Consider the following 19150-nt stretch of genomic DNA (forward strand, 5'->3'; position numbering starts at 1 on the left):
TTTCCCATCTGGACCCCGGAATACTCAGGGCAAACTACCCATTGCAAACACATGGTGGCAGCCCAGTGCAGGGTCACCAGTGCGGAAAAGATATGAGACTGCCTCAGCCAATGATAGACAAAATATAAAAATCTTGGAGGAGCTGAAGTAGAGGGGAAGCAGTAAATTAACATGCAGCATAATGAAGATGTTTAATAGATTCAAGGCCCAAACAGGAATAACAAGCTTAGTTTATAAGGATACAATTTGTTCGGGTTTAATCCTGTGGGGAGACATAGTGAAGGAATTAAACACGTCAATTAATTTTGACATATTTATTGCCTTCACATTAAAGCTTATACCTTAATTAAAACTTTGTTGGTCTTAATGGTTCCAATAAATTCCGTTCTGATGTAGTCTTATTGTCATCGCGTCCCAGGCCAGGAATTTGGGAGTGACCTTTGATGCCTTGTTGACATTGGAGACTCAGGTCAAGAAGGTAGCCAGCCAGGCATTTTTCCATCTTCGCCAGACTCAGCTACTAGTGCCCTATCTGTCCTCTGAACATCTGGCCACAGTGATCCATGCAACAGTCACCTCCAGATTAGATTTCTGTAACTCGCTCTACGCAGGCCTTCCCTTAGGCTTGATCTGGAAGTTACAAGTGTTGCAAAATGCAGCTGCTAGGGTCTTCACTGGGACATCTTGGAAGGCCCATATCCAGCCTGTGTTGAGGCAGCTGCATTGGTTATTGGTTGCTGCCCGTATCCGGTTTAAGGTGCTGGTTCTTACCTTTAAGGCCTCCATGGTCTGGGACCAACATACCTAAGGGACCGCCTTTTGCCTTGTGCCTGCTGCAGGGCTCTACACTCTACGGACACAAATTTGTTGGTCATTCCTGGCCCCTGGGAAGCGTGCCTGGCCTCGACGAGGGCCAGGACCTTTTTGGTCCTGACCCCACCTGGTGGAATTAGCTCCCGGAAGAGCTACGGGCCCTGCGGGAGCTTTCTGCATTCCGCAGGGCCTGCAAGAGGATGCTCTTCCACCAGGTTTATGGTGGAAGAAGATCTGGACCGCCTCCCTGTCATTGAGCCCTATTGGGCTACCAGGGGCGGATTAAAGAAGAAAGATCAGCCCCTCTGTCCACCCTGAGATTGATGAGTGGTTAGAATTGGGTCACTGCAGCTGAGTGCTGGAGAGTTTTAAGGTTGATTGGTTGGTTTTCGACTATTTTAAATTGTTTTATGGGTTTTATGGGGGGGTTATGCTTATTGTTAGCTGCTACGAGCCTTTGTGGGAGCAGTGGGATAATAACAATAACAATAACAACATCAACAATAATAATATTACCACCTATCTATTTTACAAATACCTTATGTGTATTTCTCTCCTAGTATCATTTATGTTAACTATAATTCTAAGGGAAACCAACCAGGTTGATAGGACAGACTTTGACAATTTTCATTTCAAATTTCATAGGCACTTTATGAGCCTTTAAAAATGTTTGGTTTGAACAAGGCTTTATAAAATATTAGTTCCATCTGAATAGTTCATTTTATTGACAGAATTGCACCTTTGTGGAGTCCTTTGATTTTATGGCGGGGGGGGGGGAACTCAGGAAGATTACAGTTATGGGAAATCTAGATGTCTAGAAAGCATTACAAGCAAAGATCATTTATTAACATGGACTGTCTGGTTTTATCTTTTGGAAACAATGGTTTAATGAGCTCATATATCACCTACAAATCAAGCAGCCATTAAGTAACATTATTTTAACAACTCAGCATTTTTAAAGTTTGTTAATACAAACCTCTTTTACCACAGATGTAAATAAAGAGGCTTTTGAGGATACATATGTATGAACAAAATTTGATTCTGTAAATATCTTACTACTTTGATGGATCAACACACAGATTGTGTTTCTCACATGAGACACATCAAATCTGACAGAATTTATATGGGAGGACTTCAGAAGGAAAAATACTGTCTCAGAATTCCACATCAGAGACCTTATATATTATATATAACAAAGAAATACAAAAAATTCTACATTTTAAATTCTTATCTGAATCAGACATCCTCCACCAGTCTTCTTAAGAGTTTTTCTCCAAATTGTTTGTTTATATCTGTCAGTTTTTTTCACAGATCTTTCCTGTACTGCAAAATTAGGATAGATAGGTTTTTTGTCCAGACTGAATCTATCGTCTGTGACAAGAAATGTACAGTGTACTGTACTTTGTGCATGTAAATATATTGATTTCTGATTTGTCAGCCCTTTCCATGAAATATATTCCAGTTGTTCTATAGCTCAAGCAGTGTTATGAATAATGTTGACAATGATCAAAGTTGATTGCTTCCCCCACCCCCAATAACTTTTAATACTAGAACAATCAGGTACAGGCATCAAAGTCCAAAATATATGTTATATATTCCTCAAAAGATATCCTTTTTAAGGGTTGGGGACAAATCTGTCATATTAACTACTTCTGTGTAATAAACAATATGCCTGGCCAAATCAAGCATTTGGTTAATTTACTAACTAAAGTTGGGAGCTGTTCTTTCAACATTATAGAAGATGAGTTGGTTCTTACATGCTGCTTTTCACTATCAGAAAGTGTCTCAAAGTGGCTTACATTCACCTTCCCTTTCCTCTCCCCACAACAGACACCCTGTGAGGTAAGGTGAGACTGAGAGAGCCCTGAGATTACTACTCGGTCAGAACAGCTTTATCAGTGCTGTGGGAAGCCCAAGGTCACCCAGCATGAGGTGGAATGGGATTAGAATTCAGTGCTCCTAACCACTATACAAATCTTCGTTGTTGTAAACTCTGCCTTTGTAAATAGATCTTTCATTAAATAATTTGGCAAAATTAAAATAACAATATTTTTTATATTTATTTATTTATTTATTTATTTATTTTTAATTTAGTAATTTATCAGTGCATGGCTTATGGGCTATTAAATTTTAATAAACTGAAATGGAGGTCTTTTTGAATTCACCAAATACAAGATCTTATCTGTATAAATGGAAGCATGTGCAGAGTCAAAATCAGTCTCCTGTAGTAAAGAGTTATCTTTTTCTTCCTTAAAATTATATATTGCAGCAATTTCATGTTGTTACAGTGACACTGACAGTGGTTCTCTATTTTCCCATCAGATTTCCAAGAGGTTTCTTTAGGGTCCTTTTAATCTTTGTTTCCTATGAGAACCATTTGTGCCTCAAAGGTCATTGTCATGGGTTTTGATGCATTTAATGCACACATTTTGACCTATTGGAATTGACTTCCATGAAAATGTATTTCCTGGTGGTTTTTATCTTGACAGGGCAATTCAGTTGGTTGGCCACAGTATGGGTGGGTCCATCATTTTACAGTTCCCCCCCTGAAAGGATGGTTCTATGTCCAAGTCTCTCATTCTTTCCCAAAACAGTCTTGAGATTCAACACATCTGAAGTCATAGTTTTCCCTATCGTTTCCCCCCTGTCCTGAGTCTGACAATGAAATTCATTAGATATCAGATATATTGCATTCATTAGATATCAGAAGAATATCAGAATTAGATATCTGACAATGAAATTCATTAGATATAAGATATATTGCATTCATTAGATATCAGAAGAGCCTTATTATTTTCCTTCAAAAAATCTTTGGATTCTGTAAAAAGAATGCTCTGTGTGTACTGCAGAATCTAACTGAGTTAACCGGCTTCCAGGTATCTCAATGGATAATGTACACCATTAAGCAGTGTTTTGTACTGTTGGATTACATTGGTAGAATGAGCCCTGTCTGAAGGACAGGAGGCTGCAAATAAGCAAAAGGTGCAGCCATGTGAGGTGCACTCCCAGGTCAGCTGAGCAGGCCATGCCCTCCGGCCTCTGGCTGCTTGAAGGCTAGGGGTGTGTGAATGAGTAGAGGTGCAGCCAGGCAAGGTTTGCTGCTGGGGCAAGAAGACTTCCATCAACAGGGCTGTGGAGCAAGGCCAGTTCTTCATCCACCCTACTACCTGCCAAAAAGAGACATGAAGCAGGAGGAGAAGGAGGAGGTGGACAGATAAGTCCCACAATTAGCCCTCAGAGGGGGAGTACCCTCTCCCTATTGGGGGCATATCCCCCACTGAGGGCCAGTCAGGGCTAGTTTAATTGGTGCATTGTTGTATCATGATGGCTACAGATGTGTATAGTGACAGGCTATTTTTCAGCAGTACAGACTGCTATGCTTTTATTTCATCTATGTGCCATTAGCATTACAGCACAACTTAAAAAATTATTTCATAGCTTTGTAGTAACAATTTGGAAACATTGATTTACTCAGGGCACTAATAGTGAATACATGAATTTTGTTTCTGAGGGGGGGAAATGACAACTATGGTTGCCTAATTCTACAGAAACACTTTGTTTGCCAGTGTTTTTAAAGTATTCCAGACATTTAAAGACATTTGAGCTTTAAACTTGATTCTAGGCTAGTGAAAATCAATATTTTTCCCAGAGTGAAATTTCCGAATGCTATTAGTATATCATTGTTTATTAGTGTGTTGTTAGTATTATTGTTTTTTCTTCCATTGTGGGAAAAATGATGCAAAACTACAGTCTCATGAAGCGATGCAAAATAATCTAAATATTACATTAACTTGGGAGGTGGTACTCTGTTCTAGGGATATAATCCTGAAGTAATTAACAGCAGAATTATTTTGCTGTGTTTGTAAAACGTTTAGTTTCAGGTGTAAGGACATAATTGATTAAAAGTGTCATATCAGCAGCAATAGCAATGCTAACACAACAATTTTGTATCCACTGTATTTTTTTATATCTAGGAAATATTTAACAACATTATCCCTACTCTGACAGGTATTTTGTAACTCTGTTTATTTACGGTGTTATGTGTTTTTTTTTCCCCTTCAGAATAATTTTAACTTGTTTCTATCATTTATGCATATGCCACAAAGAATGCACATAGTCAATGTGACATAAAAGTTCCAGTCCTTAAAAAAGTTTGATAAGTGTTTGCTAAGGACAATGTGTGTTATATTGATGATATGAAAATGCTTTATAGTATAGTCCTGGTAAGCGGCAAAAATGCTGTCTGAAGCTGTCTGTCCATGAGGTTGGGAGTTGGATCCCAGCATCTGGCTCAAGATTGACTCGGCCTTCCATCCTTCCGAGGTTGGTAAAATGAGTACCCAGCTTGTTGGGGGTTCAAACGGTAATGACTGGGGAAGGTACTGGCAAACCAGCCCCTACTGAGTCTGCCATGAAAACACTGGAGGGCATCACCCCAAGGGTCAGACATGACTCGGTGCTTGCACAGGGGATACCTTTACCTTTTATAGTCCTTATATAACAAGGATTGTATTACTAGGAAAAAATGCTTGAGTAAATGACTCATTCAGGGTATATAATGGAAAATGAGACGCAACCAGCATGGGAGAAAAGGCTGTTGTTTTAAGCAAAATTGCTTAGATATGAGTTCAAATGAAATTAATTCAGCCAGAGTTAAAGAGACTCAAACAGAATATGCAGAAAAGGGGAAAATAATAGAGTAAAGCAATTTTGAAAAATAAGTTTTGTGTTAGTCTTTATGTGAAGGCTAATGATTTTGCTGGACTCCGGGGAATGGTAGAGGACAGGAAGGCCTGGAGGATCATTGTCCATGGGGTCGCGATGGGTCGGACACGACTTCGCACATAACAACAACAAAATGATTTTGCATTAGGTAAAGGTAAAGGTATCCCCTGTGCAAACACCGGGTCATGTCTGACTCTTGGGGTGATGCCCTCCAGCGTTTTTATGGCAGACTCAATACTGGGTGGCCTTGCCAGTGCCTTCCCCAGTCATTACCATTTTACCCCCCAGCAGCAAACTGGGTTCTCATTTTACTGACCTCGGAAGGATGGAAGACTGAGTCAACCTTGAGCCGGCTGCTGGGATTGAACTCCCAGCCTCATGGACAGACAGCTTCAGACAGCATTTCTGCTGTTTACCACTTTGCGCCACAAGAGGCTCTTGATTTTGCATTAGCCTCAATCAAATACTCTTGTCTAATCAGAGTAAAAGCCACATGGAAACTATTAATTTGAGCTTGTTGCTTGTACTAAATCAGCTCCAAATTGGGCAACCCTGAGATGTAGCAGATGATCGGAGCTATCCCTCTGGAACTCAACCCACCTGAAACGACCAAAATCAAATCAACCCACCTGAAACAGAAAAAGCCAAAGCGACCAAACAAGAATTAGAACCAGGGCACAAAACCCTAAAACTCAAGCAGTTGACAACCCAGGGAGAAAACACAACATTAGTCATAGACAGTTCCCAATCATCAAACCCAACTAAGGGTACAGCAACCCCAAGGGGGTTGGGGATCCAAATAATAAGGGAAAGAGTCAGAGACAGTGGTGGGAGGAGGCTGGGCAATAGGCTTGAGATATGACCATACTCAAACCCCTTCTAACCTCAGCCCTATCTCTCGAGCCACTAGGGTGCAAGCAAAGGTCAACAACCCACCTCCGACACTGATGTTGTGCAATCTCAGATCGATTAACAACAAAGCTTCCACTCTGCAAGCTTACTTTGCAGTGCAGGGGGATGACCTGGCATGCATGACGGAAAGCCCTCGCCCGCGCATCGCGCCCGCGCAAGCTTGCGGCCTGGGAAGTTTTTTACTGCGGGGGGGGGGGGCGGGGAGAGGGATCTGCGGCCCGGCGCCATGGTTTTTCATTGAAGGGGAACCAAATCCTTGGTCTGGAAGTAACTGGATTTCAACAGGCTATAGTCAGAACAGACTAAGAGAGCTGCAATTCCCAGAAGATGCAGCAGCCCTGCTGCATTGTAATATCCCAAGCTGTATCTTTTCACAGGCAGCAAATATTATTCTAATTTGTAGCATAGTACTTGTATCCAACAACAGAACTGGAGAAATCAATGAAATTTCTAGTCAGTAAATTATTTCCTTCTGCTCCCATCCATTTACTTTTGATGGTAATTTAGTTTAATCAGAATGAAGTAAAATTGGCTTTAATTTTAGTGAAGCATGCTGTGTTTCAAAGGCTTGAATTCAGCCCTCTGAGATTGTTCCCACTGACAAACTGCGGCAGATCAAAGGAACAATGCTTTTTTCTAACCTTGTATAACCCGTGCTAGAGAATCTCAGAGTTCAAAGAAAGGATAAAATGAATGTTGGAGTATGTTTGAATATGAAAAAGTAATGTGGCAATGGTATAAATCTGTAATCTTCTAGGCTGCGTGTAGTACAGTAAGACCTGGGTAAAAATTGTTTTGGTTTTTTAATGAAGTCCCAACCTCAGTTCTCTCTCTCCAGTTCTGCCTCAAAGGCCTCCTTGCCTAGATAGCGATTTCTGATTTTCCAAGGCATAGCCCTTGTTCAAAAGCAGAGAACCTATTATGTATCATTCAACCCAAAGGCTTCAGTTCTCTTTTGAATATATCTGTAGAAAGTGTGTGAAAATAAAAGTGATAATAATTTATACAAACTTAAGTGGGTACCCATGTTGGTCTGATACAGGAGCACAAAATTGGAGTCCACTGGTACCATTAAGACCAACCAAGTTGTATTCAAAGTGTAAGCTTTTTTGAAATTTTATCATTTGCATAAAACTTTGTTGGTCTTAAAGGTGCCCTGTACTCATACAAACTTAGATTCTTGGATCTTTATTGTGATTTTCTCTATAAACCTTTGCTTCATTTCCATGAATAAGCTTCAAAGAATCTGCCTGTTATACCAAGATGCTATCAAAATATTAAAGTGAGATTGTATTTGTATGGGAGGAAAAGATGAGAAAAACATTAACCATAGGCATTCAGTAGAATTTGGGAGGAACTATGAATTTATGAACTATGAACTATGAATCAAGGAGCCTCTTGTGGTGCAGAGTGGTAAGGCACCCGCCTGAAAGCTTTGCCCATGAGGTTGGGAGTTCGATCCCAGCAGCCGGCTCAAGGTTGACTCAGCCTTCCATCCTTCCGAGGTCGGTAAAATGAGTACCCAGCTTGCTGGGGGGTAAACGGTCATGACTGGGGAAGGCACTGGCAAACCACCCCGTATTGAGTCTGCCATGAAAACGCTAGAGGGCGTCACCCCAAGGGTCAGACATGACTCGGTGCTTGCACAGGGGATACCTTTACCTTTACCTTTACCTATGAATTTAAGTGGTGGAATGAGTTATTTTATTCTGGAATGATTAGTATCTGCTTTGAAAATGAACATATTCTGTTCATTTGTAGTTTAAATTTCCCCCTAATTATAACATGGTATTATCAGGCCTCATACCCCTCATTTCTAATTTCTTGTCCTGCTTATTAAAGCCAAAGACTGACTAACCAAATCCATAACACCACCATGGATTTAAAAAAAAGTAAAGAAAGATCTTGGGCCTTCCAATGGCCTACATAGCATTTCTATGCCTATTTTTCACTTCTATAGAGAAGAAAGTCTGGAGAATGGTAGGTAGGAAGGATGCCAGTAAGCTAAAAGGACTGATACTAGGATCCAAATTTGGTCTGGATCTGGCCACTGAACCACCAAATCTGTTTTTCTAGGCTCAGATGACCCAGCATGCCTCTCAACACATAAGTGGCCAATACTCACCTTAAGAGGCCTGCTGGTTGCGGCAGCTCACAGGCAAGAGAATTGCACGTGGGAGCTGGTACCTAGCTGCAGAGGCAATTGCCTATACTGGCTTCCCCTCTCGCCAGCTCTGGTGGCCTTCCTGGGAAAATTAGCAGCCCACTGCTTTGACTGGTTTAGGCAGTGGTCTGGCTGCCTGGATGGGCTTTTGGGGCTTTTAAAAGACCTACAGAGTATGGGAAGTTCCTCTATTCTTGCTTCTGTGGCTCCAATGTTTCCATCCCCTCATGCCGTGCTTGTGCGTCTGCGGGCGCCGGCTCCTCCCACCACAGCGCGGCACTTGCTGTGCCAGGAAGTGGCCAATCGTTCTTGGTGCACCAAGCGCTACAGCGTGGGGGAGAGGGAGGCGCCCCTGCTGGTTTGCAGGTGCCGGCGCACCCATGCCTCCCTCTCCCCCGTGGTCCTCAGCCCGAAAAAGGTTGGGGATCACTGCCCTAATGGACTTACATGATAAAACTGAGGGAAAACACCTGTGCATAATTATCTTCTGGGCTCTTTTAAAAAAAACCCATGAAAAAGTCCTCTTTGGGGGTTGGATGGTTAGGGATAATTCTAGTTAGCAGCAATTATCTCACCTTAAATAATAGGTATATTCAAAATCAGATTTGTCATAGTAATCACTTGTTAGAAGTAGTCAGTCAGGAAATATGTCCTCTGCTTTTCCAAATACAGGAACCCTAGTATAATTTTAATTAGTGTAATTTTATCCATTGATAAATTAGTTGCAAAGCTGGAATCGTTGCCTATACATACTTTGTTTTCAAAACAAAACTTGTTTTCTTTACTACTTGGGAACGTAACTTGTTAAGTAACACAAAAGGTAATTCAGAATTTCCTTCCAAGAAATTGCACTGCCTCTTCTCTTTGTAATGATAGATACCTGACGTTATCAGAGAGGACAAAACACATTATCATGGGTACAAAAGAACTGGCATGCCATTAAGCTGCTCCTCAACAGTTAATTTGGGAGCTGATTGAATAAATGCAGCCAAAAATGTTTTCATCCTCAAAGTAAGGAAACTTAATTCTATGGCTACCATTGATGGACTCTTAAGTAATTGAAATAGGCAATAATGATCAGGTGCAGGGTTTGTGAATCTCACCGAGGTAACAAGCAGAGGCTTTCATGTTGACATTTTCATGCTATGCTCCTTTCCCCAGCTCCATTCCATATCGCTTTCATGCAGAGAACTAGACAGTTTCCTTATTCAAGAGCTGCTGAGATGATCACAGTAAAAAAATAATATCTCTTAGACAGATCCTGCATTTCCTGAGATATTGTAATCCTTTTCAAATTTTTCAGTTGTATAAATTCCAATTTTTTTAAAAAAATTATTCCATATTTAGACCAGTTCAGGAGACATTCCAGACAGTTTTTTTAATGCTCTCAATTCAGTTTTGCAAAGCAGACTTGCTATTTTAAGCTTATTCTCTCTCCACCCTCTTTTGCTACTGAGTTACTAATTATCTTGGGCATCTCCTGTGTATTCTTTGAGGATGAGCATCCTATGCCTTAACTGCTTACCATAGGAAGAGTATCATGATATGCTGACTTGCATAGTAGGAAAGCATTCCCAGGATCTTTCACTGAGGTATAAGAGAAAGAGGATAGTAGAAATCCTTATCCATAGTTCCTCTATATATATATGTGTGTGAAACAGCCTGGGGGGTGGAACGTGTTCGGCTGTCCAAGTTGGAATAGGGCCAGTAAGGCTGAAGCTGCACCCAGATTGACCCTGCATCTACAGCTCCCGCCCTCCCTCCCTGGGTGCTACCCACGTTCCTCTCAGACACGGCAGAGACAGAGACACACAGAGCCCTGCCAGATCAAACACGAACCCTCATTCCCTCCTATCACTCCTGCTGCGAGGGAGGCAGAAAGAGACACAGAGAGAGCTGCCCCAAGCTGCTGACCAGTTTCCCTCCAAAGAATGAGCCCTATTTACCTACTCTGGCTCCTGCTGCCATGTGGTAAAAGATGGCCCAGAAGAAGTGCTGAGTTTATGCGCATTTGTAAATTATATCTGGTCCAATTTATATGCCCTATTCTGTATTAATTGCAATTTCTGCATAAGCTTCACAAATTGTTCCATACAGACTTCTAATTCACTTGAGAGGTATCCAGAGCCTGTGTAATGTGCTTGTTCTTCAGGTGAAATGACTGGTGAATCAGAGAAAGTTGACTAGAATGACAGCCTCCCCCATAGTTTGGAACACTCTCACCCAGTAAAGCTGATTCAATTTAGAACAGGGAAAGCTCCTTTGCTAGTAAATCTAGAGATAGCCACTGTAACTGGTTTCAGACTGAGAACTATTTTGTTAATGGGTAAGTAAAGGAAGAAGAAGAAGAGAAGGAGGAGCCAAAAGATTATAGTTGTGGATTGATCTTAGCCAGTTGGTGGACCTGGGGAATTAATATTCCTTCTCCCTTTTCTATACAACAGAGATAAATCCATATGAATAAACCTTTGGACATATCATGGCATTTTATTTAAATTTGCCCCCTGTCTTCAATTATTTTATTGTTTAGTTTCTGCATTTATGCCCCACCTTCATCCATGGGGACACAGAACAGCCTTCATCATTTACCTCTCCTCCAGCTTATCCTCATAAAGGCAGGTTAGGCTGAGGGAGAATGACTTGCCAAAGATCACACAGTGAACTTCTATAGCAGAGTGGACATTCAAACCTGGCTCTTCCAGATGCTAGTCTTACACCACACCACTAGATCAATCTGATAGCTGCTGCTGCATAGTAGCAAACAGTCAGACCTGAGTGAGTCACCCAAGATGTATGGTATCAAGCTGCCTAATGGGTGCTGCAAGTCTTAGCCCTGATGAGTCCTCACTGAAAGGTCAAAACAGCCTGGAAAGGGCCCTGCCCCCTCCCTCAGATCTTTCCTGACAGAATTTAAGGCTTGTAGGCTTTTGTGGTTGCCTAGAGATGGCCACAGAGGCCATTTATTCGTTGGCATTATAGGCACTTTATTTTGTGTTTTTTAAAACTCAAATTATTCATTTGTTCATTCATTCTTTCTGATTATTTGCAGCTACCAGGTTTATAGAAATATCTGTCTTCTCTGTTCATCCACTCTCCAAAATGAACATATCCTCAGATTTAGCCATGCTTTGAATTAGATATATTCATGATACCTCTGGTAGAAACAAGTCTATTAATATCTGTAATAGTCACTTAAATCTATGGATCAAAGCTGTGTTGAGACTGTTTTTCTACAAATTTGGGGGACTTCTCCCCAAACAGAGCTGTCTGCATATGTGCAATAACTCTTTTGGGAGTTACTGCATAATGGCATAAGCAGCAGTACAAGTAGGTGGGGGAAAGGTGGTGCATGGGCAGGCTGGTGAGCAGAGTAACTGAGTGTGAGGAGGTGCTTTCCTCCTTCCTCGTAAGCCGGAGTCACCAGTGCACGTCCCCCTTGCAGTTGGTGAGGGAAGTGGACCCACAGTGGCAGGTAGGCTGTAGCATCACTTTAGTCTTGGAGGTGGTCTGGAGAGCAGCTGGCTCACTGACTGGGGGGTGAGGATTGGACGAGAGGATGTAGAGGCAATGAGGGGCCTAGATGGGCGGGCAGAGTAGCAAGGATTGGGATGGGTGGATGGACAGAGTGCTGAGGTAGTATCAAAGAAGTCAAACGGAAAAGAGGGCCAGGGCCCAGTGTTGGAGGTATGGGGAAGAATAAGTATGGTGTGGAAGGGAAAAGATGGCAGGAGGAGTAAGCATTATGGGGGAAAGGGTAGAGTGACTTGGTGAAGCTTAGGGATGCCAGTCCTCGGATAGGACCTGGGTATCCCCTGGAATTATAACTAGTCTCCAGAATAAAGAGATCAGTTTGCCTGTGTCATTATATTCCAGGTAGGACCCGCCACCCACTCCCAGGTTCACCCCCCCCAAAGTCTCCAGGTGTTTCCCAGCTTAGAGTTGACAACCCTACTGGAGCTGGGGGAAAGGGAATAGGAATAAATAGGAATAAATAGGGCTGCCGGTGCCCAATTGAGTCGTAACATCTTGTAATGAAAAGTGCAGTTATGTCAGTGGACTCCCCATGAACTCTGAAGCAGAATTTTAAAATAGCTCTTCTTGTTGACAGAGCTATAACACTGGGAAATGCACATATCCCTGCACAAAACTTTGTGTGTTAAAAGAGAGTTCAGGAATTGTGCCAAAGCTCAGGAACCTTTCAGTTCTATCGTGCACGTATGCTAACACTCTTTTTTAAAAAAGCCATTGTGCTGTATTGGCAGAAATACCCTTGAGTGATGACTTTGGACCAAAAAAGTGTATGCTTTATAACAGAAATCAAAGAAAGAAGGAAAAAGAAACAAGGAATGATTCTGTCATTTAGTTTGTCAAAATGCTTAGTTTGCAGTTGCTAAAAGTTGGTTAACCCAAATGATAAACTCTTCTTGATGAGTAAACAAAAGTGTACTTCTGCAGAAATCCATTTTGTTTTCTGCTTAATCATTTGCGGCAATCTTCTCCCCTCCCTGCTCTCCAAAGGTAGGCAAGAAATCATCAGAGGCAATTTACCAACGCCAAATGTCTTTCTGGTTTTCTGAATTAAATCAACGAGAACAGTTTAAAACACTTGTTTAAGTGCTTCTGTCAGATTCGATGCTACTTTCTCTGAACACTGACATTCCCTTTGCTAACCAATTAACATCAGAAAGGTTTGTTGAGAAATATTAAACCAAAACTCATGTGAATCAGAGAATTTAACTACCACAATTCACAAGCTTTCTGTAAAGCACACACTACATTAAATGACATAAGATCCAAGACATTGTCTTATCTTATAGGTTGCACATATTATGTTATGCTAGTTTTACACTACTTTTTTTTTCTATTTCATACATAATTCAGGGGACTATTTAGATTTACACATTCAATAGTGGTATCCCCTCCTATTAAGCCCTACACTAAGTTTGGATATTTCTGTTTGTTGGCTTGCTTTTAAAGTAGATATAGTTGATGTTCTCTTTGGGAGGCTTTGTATTTTGCTTTTCGTTCTGAAGCATGGAAGAACAACAAGGAAGAGCTTGGCATCCTGATTCAAAAGCATGATGGCTAACTATGTATTTTGATGTTTTGCCTCACAACATACATAATGCTATTGAATTCACTTTTAAATTTGATGTAACTTTTTTACTTATAGTAAATTCACTTCTAAAAATTTCTCATGGCAAAATTTGTGGTAGGTCTGCATTTGCCCTGCAGTTCAGTGGGTTCAGGCCAGCAGAAGCTAGTTTGAGGAAGGAGCTGGTTGATCAGATCTTTCCCTATCTTCCGCTAAAAGCCTGTGGTTTCTCTTAGAAAAACTTTTGAAGCTTCGGAGAGCTTTGCAAACAAAATGCACCACAGCATAGAGTGCTGCAACAACTGTGGTGAATCAGGTAGATATACCAGGGCATATTTTCTTCACCACGGAAGCAAACTGGCAGAACCTTTTTTGGTGAGTGTAAAATGCTATCAAGTCTCAGCTGATTTATGATGATCCCAGCAAGGGGCTTTCAAGACAGTGGAAAGGTAGAGGTGGTTTGTCACTGCCTTTCTCTTCAGAGTCTTCTTTGGTGGTCTCTCTTCGGCCCATTATGCACGGCCACCCAAACGGCAATTTTGGGTCACATGGAAAACGTGAAGGGGGATGACGTGAAGCAAACCACTTACACACGGGACGGGACGCAACGCAACGGCGGCAAAACCCAGAATAACCGATTATGCACACGGCGACTCCAGTGCCGCTTCTGGTTGCGTCCTCGTCGCCCGGAAGCTCCGCTTTCTTCTGCGTTTCGCTAATGCAGCTTTTTTGGCGGCATACACCAAATCTGCGGCAGGTTGTAGCTGGCGCCGTGCGTTATCAGTGATTTTAGGCAACGTCATTCCACTCCGAATGCGGACCTTCCCCTCCGTGCATAATGGGCCTTTCAAGTACCAGCCCTTTTTAATTTCCATAATTATGACATTTTACTATGCCGTACTGCCCTGCCCCAGGACATTCTAGGAAGTCAGATTTTCTCAACCTTAAATTAAAATGGTGTTATAACATTGTCTTAAAGATAAAGATATCCCCTGTGCAAGCACTGGGTCATGTCTGACCCTTGGGGTGACGCCCTCCAGTGTTTTCATGGCAGACTCAATACGAGGTGGTTTGCCAGTGCCTTCCCCAGTCATTACCATTTACTCCCCAGCAAGCTGGGTACTCATTTTACCGACCTCGGAATGGTGGAAGGCTGAGTCAACCTTGAGCCGGCTGCTTTGATCAAACTCCCAGCCTCATGGGCAGAGCTTTCAGACTGCATGTGTGCTGCCTTGCCACTCTGCACCAAAAGAGGCTCTTAACATTGTCTAGTGAACACTAAAAACCACCAACAACAACAGCAACACCACCACCAGCCTCCTGCTGGATCAAATCAATGATCCATTTGTTTCCCAGATTGACAAAAGAAATGTTTTAGAAATACCCAAATGAGAACAGATGTCAGTGTTTCCTATCTGCTGCTATCTCTAGCAAGTGACATTCAGAAGTATACTTGGACATGGAGGTCACCAACACTAAAAAGTCCACTTAATGCTTGTAACTTTTTCAGAATCACCTATGCATAATAATAACAACAACAGTAATAGCATCAGTGGATATAGTTTCTGGAAGAACTGTCAGATTCCTTCAGGTATGAAATACTGTGGCTTTCATGCTGGGAAAATGAACAAGCTCTGAAACAAAAATATAGGCTTGAAAGAAGATGTGAGGTTTGTGCACCAAAATGATTGCACATTTATTGCATTGTACATTAATGACTAAGCCTTCAGTATGTGTGGGAGTTGTGATTGCCCTGTATGTATTATTTGAGATAGGTATCAGACCTATAGATTTAATAACCAAAATACATAAAGCCAGACAGTTTTAATAACTTATTGGAATACCACTGATTTTCCTTTTAGTGTATCAGATTTCTGTATCAGATTTGAGAGAACCAATGGATAATAACAGTGGGAAGGCAATCTTTGTTGGAAATAGAGTTTGATCCTAAGCCTAACAGATCCTAAAAAAATAAGTTTAAAGATACTGAAATCTGTTATATCTAGAAAGGAAACAAGGATTTGCAAAGAAAACTGGATGTCCACATCATATTAGATCAGTTATTCTATGGTCCACTGACACTTTTGAATCATGGTATGGATTTCCCAATGCAAACCTATGAAGATTTAATAATGCAGTATAATTCTGCTGAAATGAACAGATCTAGACTGGAATAACACATGATAGGATTGCACTGTGAATATCTGCTTTGTGGCAGTTGACCTTTTCCTCCTTCACCATGGGAATGCCATGTGTAGAACTTGCTTACTAGAGTCTCACTCTTATGAACTGCAGCAATTTAAGATGTGAATACCAGGTATCCCCCCCCCCCACATTCTGTCCAGCCCACATGAGTTTTAATGCAAAAGCAATAACAAGAATATGCATTTGCAATTAGAGTAAAATGCATAATATGATTTCCTGGAAGAAAATGTGAAACAATATGCTGGCATATTATCAGCCTAAATAGGATGTGCTAATGGTATATGCAACTTTCATTATCATGATGATGTCACTATTTCTTTAATATATCGGCCTTTGCATTCCACAGTTGTAATGTGCATGACATTAGGTTTGATTCTTTTCTTTTTTTGCTATGTGTTGAATTGGAATATAAATAGGAGCCGTGACGCCCATTCTTGTATTTCTCCAGTAGAATAATTTACACAGATTTGACTGGAGAAATATTTAAGGTTTTAATTAACTAGCCGACCAAAGACAGAATGTTGTGTTTCTCCAAATATTGCTGTTATCCCACCCATCTCATTTCTACTAATCCGGTTTTCATATTTCATTGAACAAAATAAAACACATCTAAACTAATGGAAGTGCTAAACCTTTGCATAGGCTGCTGCTGCAGCTAAATTTGCTACTAAACCCTTAAATTAGGTAGCCTATTTCCACACTACTTTCCTTCATTTTATACAAGCTTCTTAGCATGAATGAAGATGTTATAATTATTTTGTCAGATAAGAAATTAATTAATAGCCATAGGTTTGCAAGTGTCAATATGCAAAATCAATATGCGGAATGTTATCCGGCCACCCATCCTTCTTGTTTGTCCATCTGCTGCATTGACTCTGCTGTTCCTTTGTGAGTGGCATTTTCTAAACATCTTATCTCTTATTGTATCCTTAGTCTCTATCAAATTTCCCTAGGTCTCCTTCCTTAAGGGCATCCCGTTCCTTCAGCTTCTCACCCACTTTCTTTTATCTACAGCACTAACCTAAACAGAGTTATAACCTTCTACTTGTATTGATTTCAATGGATTTAGAAGAGTGTAACACTGTATAGGACCTCACAGTTAGACCTCTTTTTCTAATTCTCTTTCAAATGTGATATCAGTTATTTTTTCCTTCTTATTGCCCCTTGTATGCTGGGCCCCCTTCCTACAAAATCCCCCCCTCCGTGTTCTGATATACCCTACATCCATGTTCTCATGTTGCTTACAACAGCACAAACCTCTAGTCTCTTGGTGAGGTTTTTCTCATCCTGTCAACATAGACACTTTTGGTCAGTCTAAATGAACTCCTGGAGAAAGTGTAAGGCAGGGAAGTTCTGGTTCTTGAAAACTCACTGCACTCACAGTTCTTAGAATCCAACGCATTTCTTTCTCATAATAGAAACTTTTAAAAAATAACTGGTTGTATAACATGTCTGGTATATTTTGGTTAATATTTTGGCCTGTGAGAGAGATAAGATGAAATAGCTTAGAAAAAGCTTTTTTGATTTATTTTATGTGATCCTTGTAAAGGGATAACTCCTCATGTGCAGGGGACAATGTACGTGCAAAAGAAATATTTAAAAGTATTGTTCAATAGTACATATTTTGTCTTTACCAAGTGTATATTATTATTTTAGAAAAACATTTTTTTTTTACTTTTCTCCCTACGCACACAATAAGTGGTTCTATATAACAACTGTTTGGCTATTTTTCTAGGATTTCCTTAACAGAATTCAGAGAAGTAGATGCTAATCATTTCACCAGAGTGGTGATGTCATAGTGGAGGCAAGAAAACACCCTCCACCCAGGTCTGAGATCTAATGACGATAGCTCTTGGCTGGATATCTGATTACTATATTTATAGGGGTGTCTTGACAACCAGCAGTGTTCTTTGTGGCCTACCATCAGTGTGACAGGTATTACTCAGAAGATGTGATATATTTCATTAGAAATGACACCTATGGTTTTTGTATGGTTCTTACTACTTGGGGGCTATTTTCACCTTATTTTTACTCTGCTGCAAAGCTTCTAGAAACACTTCTGCGTGGCAGTAGCTTAATAAAACAGAAGAAATAAGTTAACTGCAGAGTAATTCCAACAGTGATGACTGGTACCCAGAAACTGTAGCTCTGATATAAGGATTCTTCATGCACTTGTGTTTTTATACACAACAGCTGTCTGATATAACTGCCACTATGCAGCAGTGCTTCAAGCAATGTACAAGAGTCATAACGTGAGATTTGCTGCTTTGTAGTTAATAATTAATCTCAATTAATCCAGCAGAATCATTATAGCATGGGTTCTGAGACCTACAGTTATATCTCCATTGGACCTCAAGCATTCACCATGGAGCTCCATATGTGTCTTGGAACCCTACTAGTACTTAAATGTTTATTTCAGTAGCATATACCTTAAAATAAATTAAGATAAACTACAGAACCCCAGAGATATTTTTGTAATTTTTGTCTTATAACACACAGTAAAACACACACACACACACACACAATGAGACAAGGGACCATTAAAATGTAAAAATCTAATTGTCATAATGAATAGCTTTGTTTCTAAACTAAGAATTTTGTAACATGGGATTGTTCAATCTCTTTCTTCTTAAATTATAAGAACAGCGCAAACGGTTTGGGTAGCAGATTGTGCAAACTAATTACATCTCTGTTTATCAAAACTCATCTGACAGTAGAGATTTCCGATGGTTTTAATATCATTTTAATGTAAATGGCTGGATTTTCATTTTCTATTTCAGTGCGTTAACAAAAAATAAGTCAAAGTTTTAATCTTCATCTAAATTCTGCAGCATTCCTGATGCTTCTTGCACACTCTGCAAATCTTCACATATCCAATAACCACAGCAATTATTGAGGAAATTGTTCTGTGGCAAAACACTAGGGCAAGTTGATTGAATTACTTTTTTTTAGATTGATCTGTCCATAAGAATGTCACTGGGAGAGATTAAATCTGTTTTATGTGAGAAGCACCTGTACATACATCACCATTCTGTGTTCCTTTTGTTGTCATCTGAAACGGTTGGTTGGTAATAGGTAAGGTGATTCATCATTATCTGTAGTGCCTGGGAAATAGGCCAGGCTGACTTTAGCTGAAGTGACCTATTAGAAGCACTTTGTGTTTTCTGAACTTGATAATAGTATTTGGTGCCTATTTTTGCCGTGGTTGCTGTTATCAATATAATATAATTTATTAA

General features: G+C 40.5%; 1 protein-coding gene across 3 annotated transcripts in view; it reads left to right on the plus strand.

Annotated features, from left to right (window-relative positions):
* CSMD1 (CUB and Sushi multiple domains 1) overlaps positions 1-19150 on the plus strand; it is a 1334105-nt gene that overhangs the window by 841129 nt on the left and 473826 nt on the right. The window lies entirely within an intron of this gene.

This window comes from Paroedura picta, chromosome 1 (assembly GCF_049243985.1).
Source record: "Paroedura picta isolate Pp20150507F chromosome 1, Ppicta_v3.0, whole genome shotgun sequence".
In the NCBI taxonomy this organism is placed as follows: Eukaryota; Metazoa; Chordata; class Lepidosauria; order Squamata; family Gekkonidae; genus Paroedura; species Paroedura picta.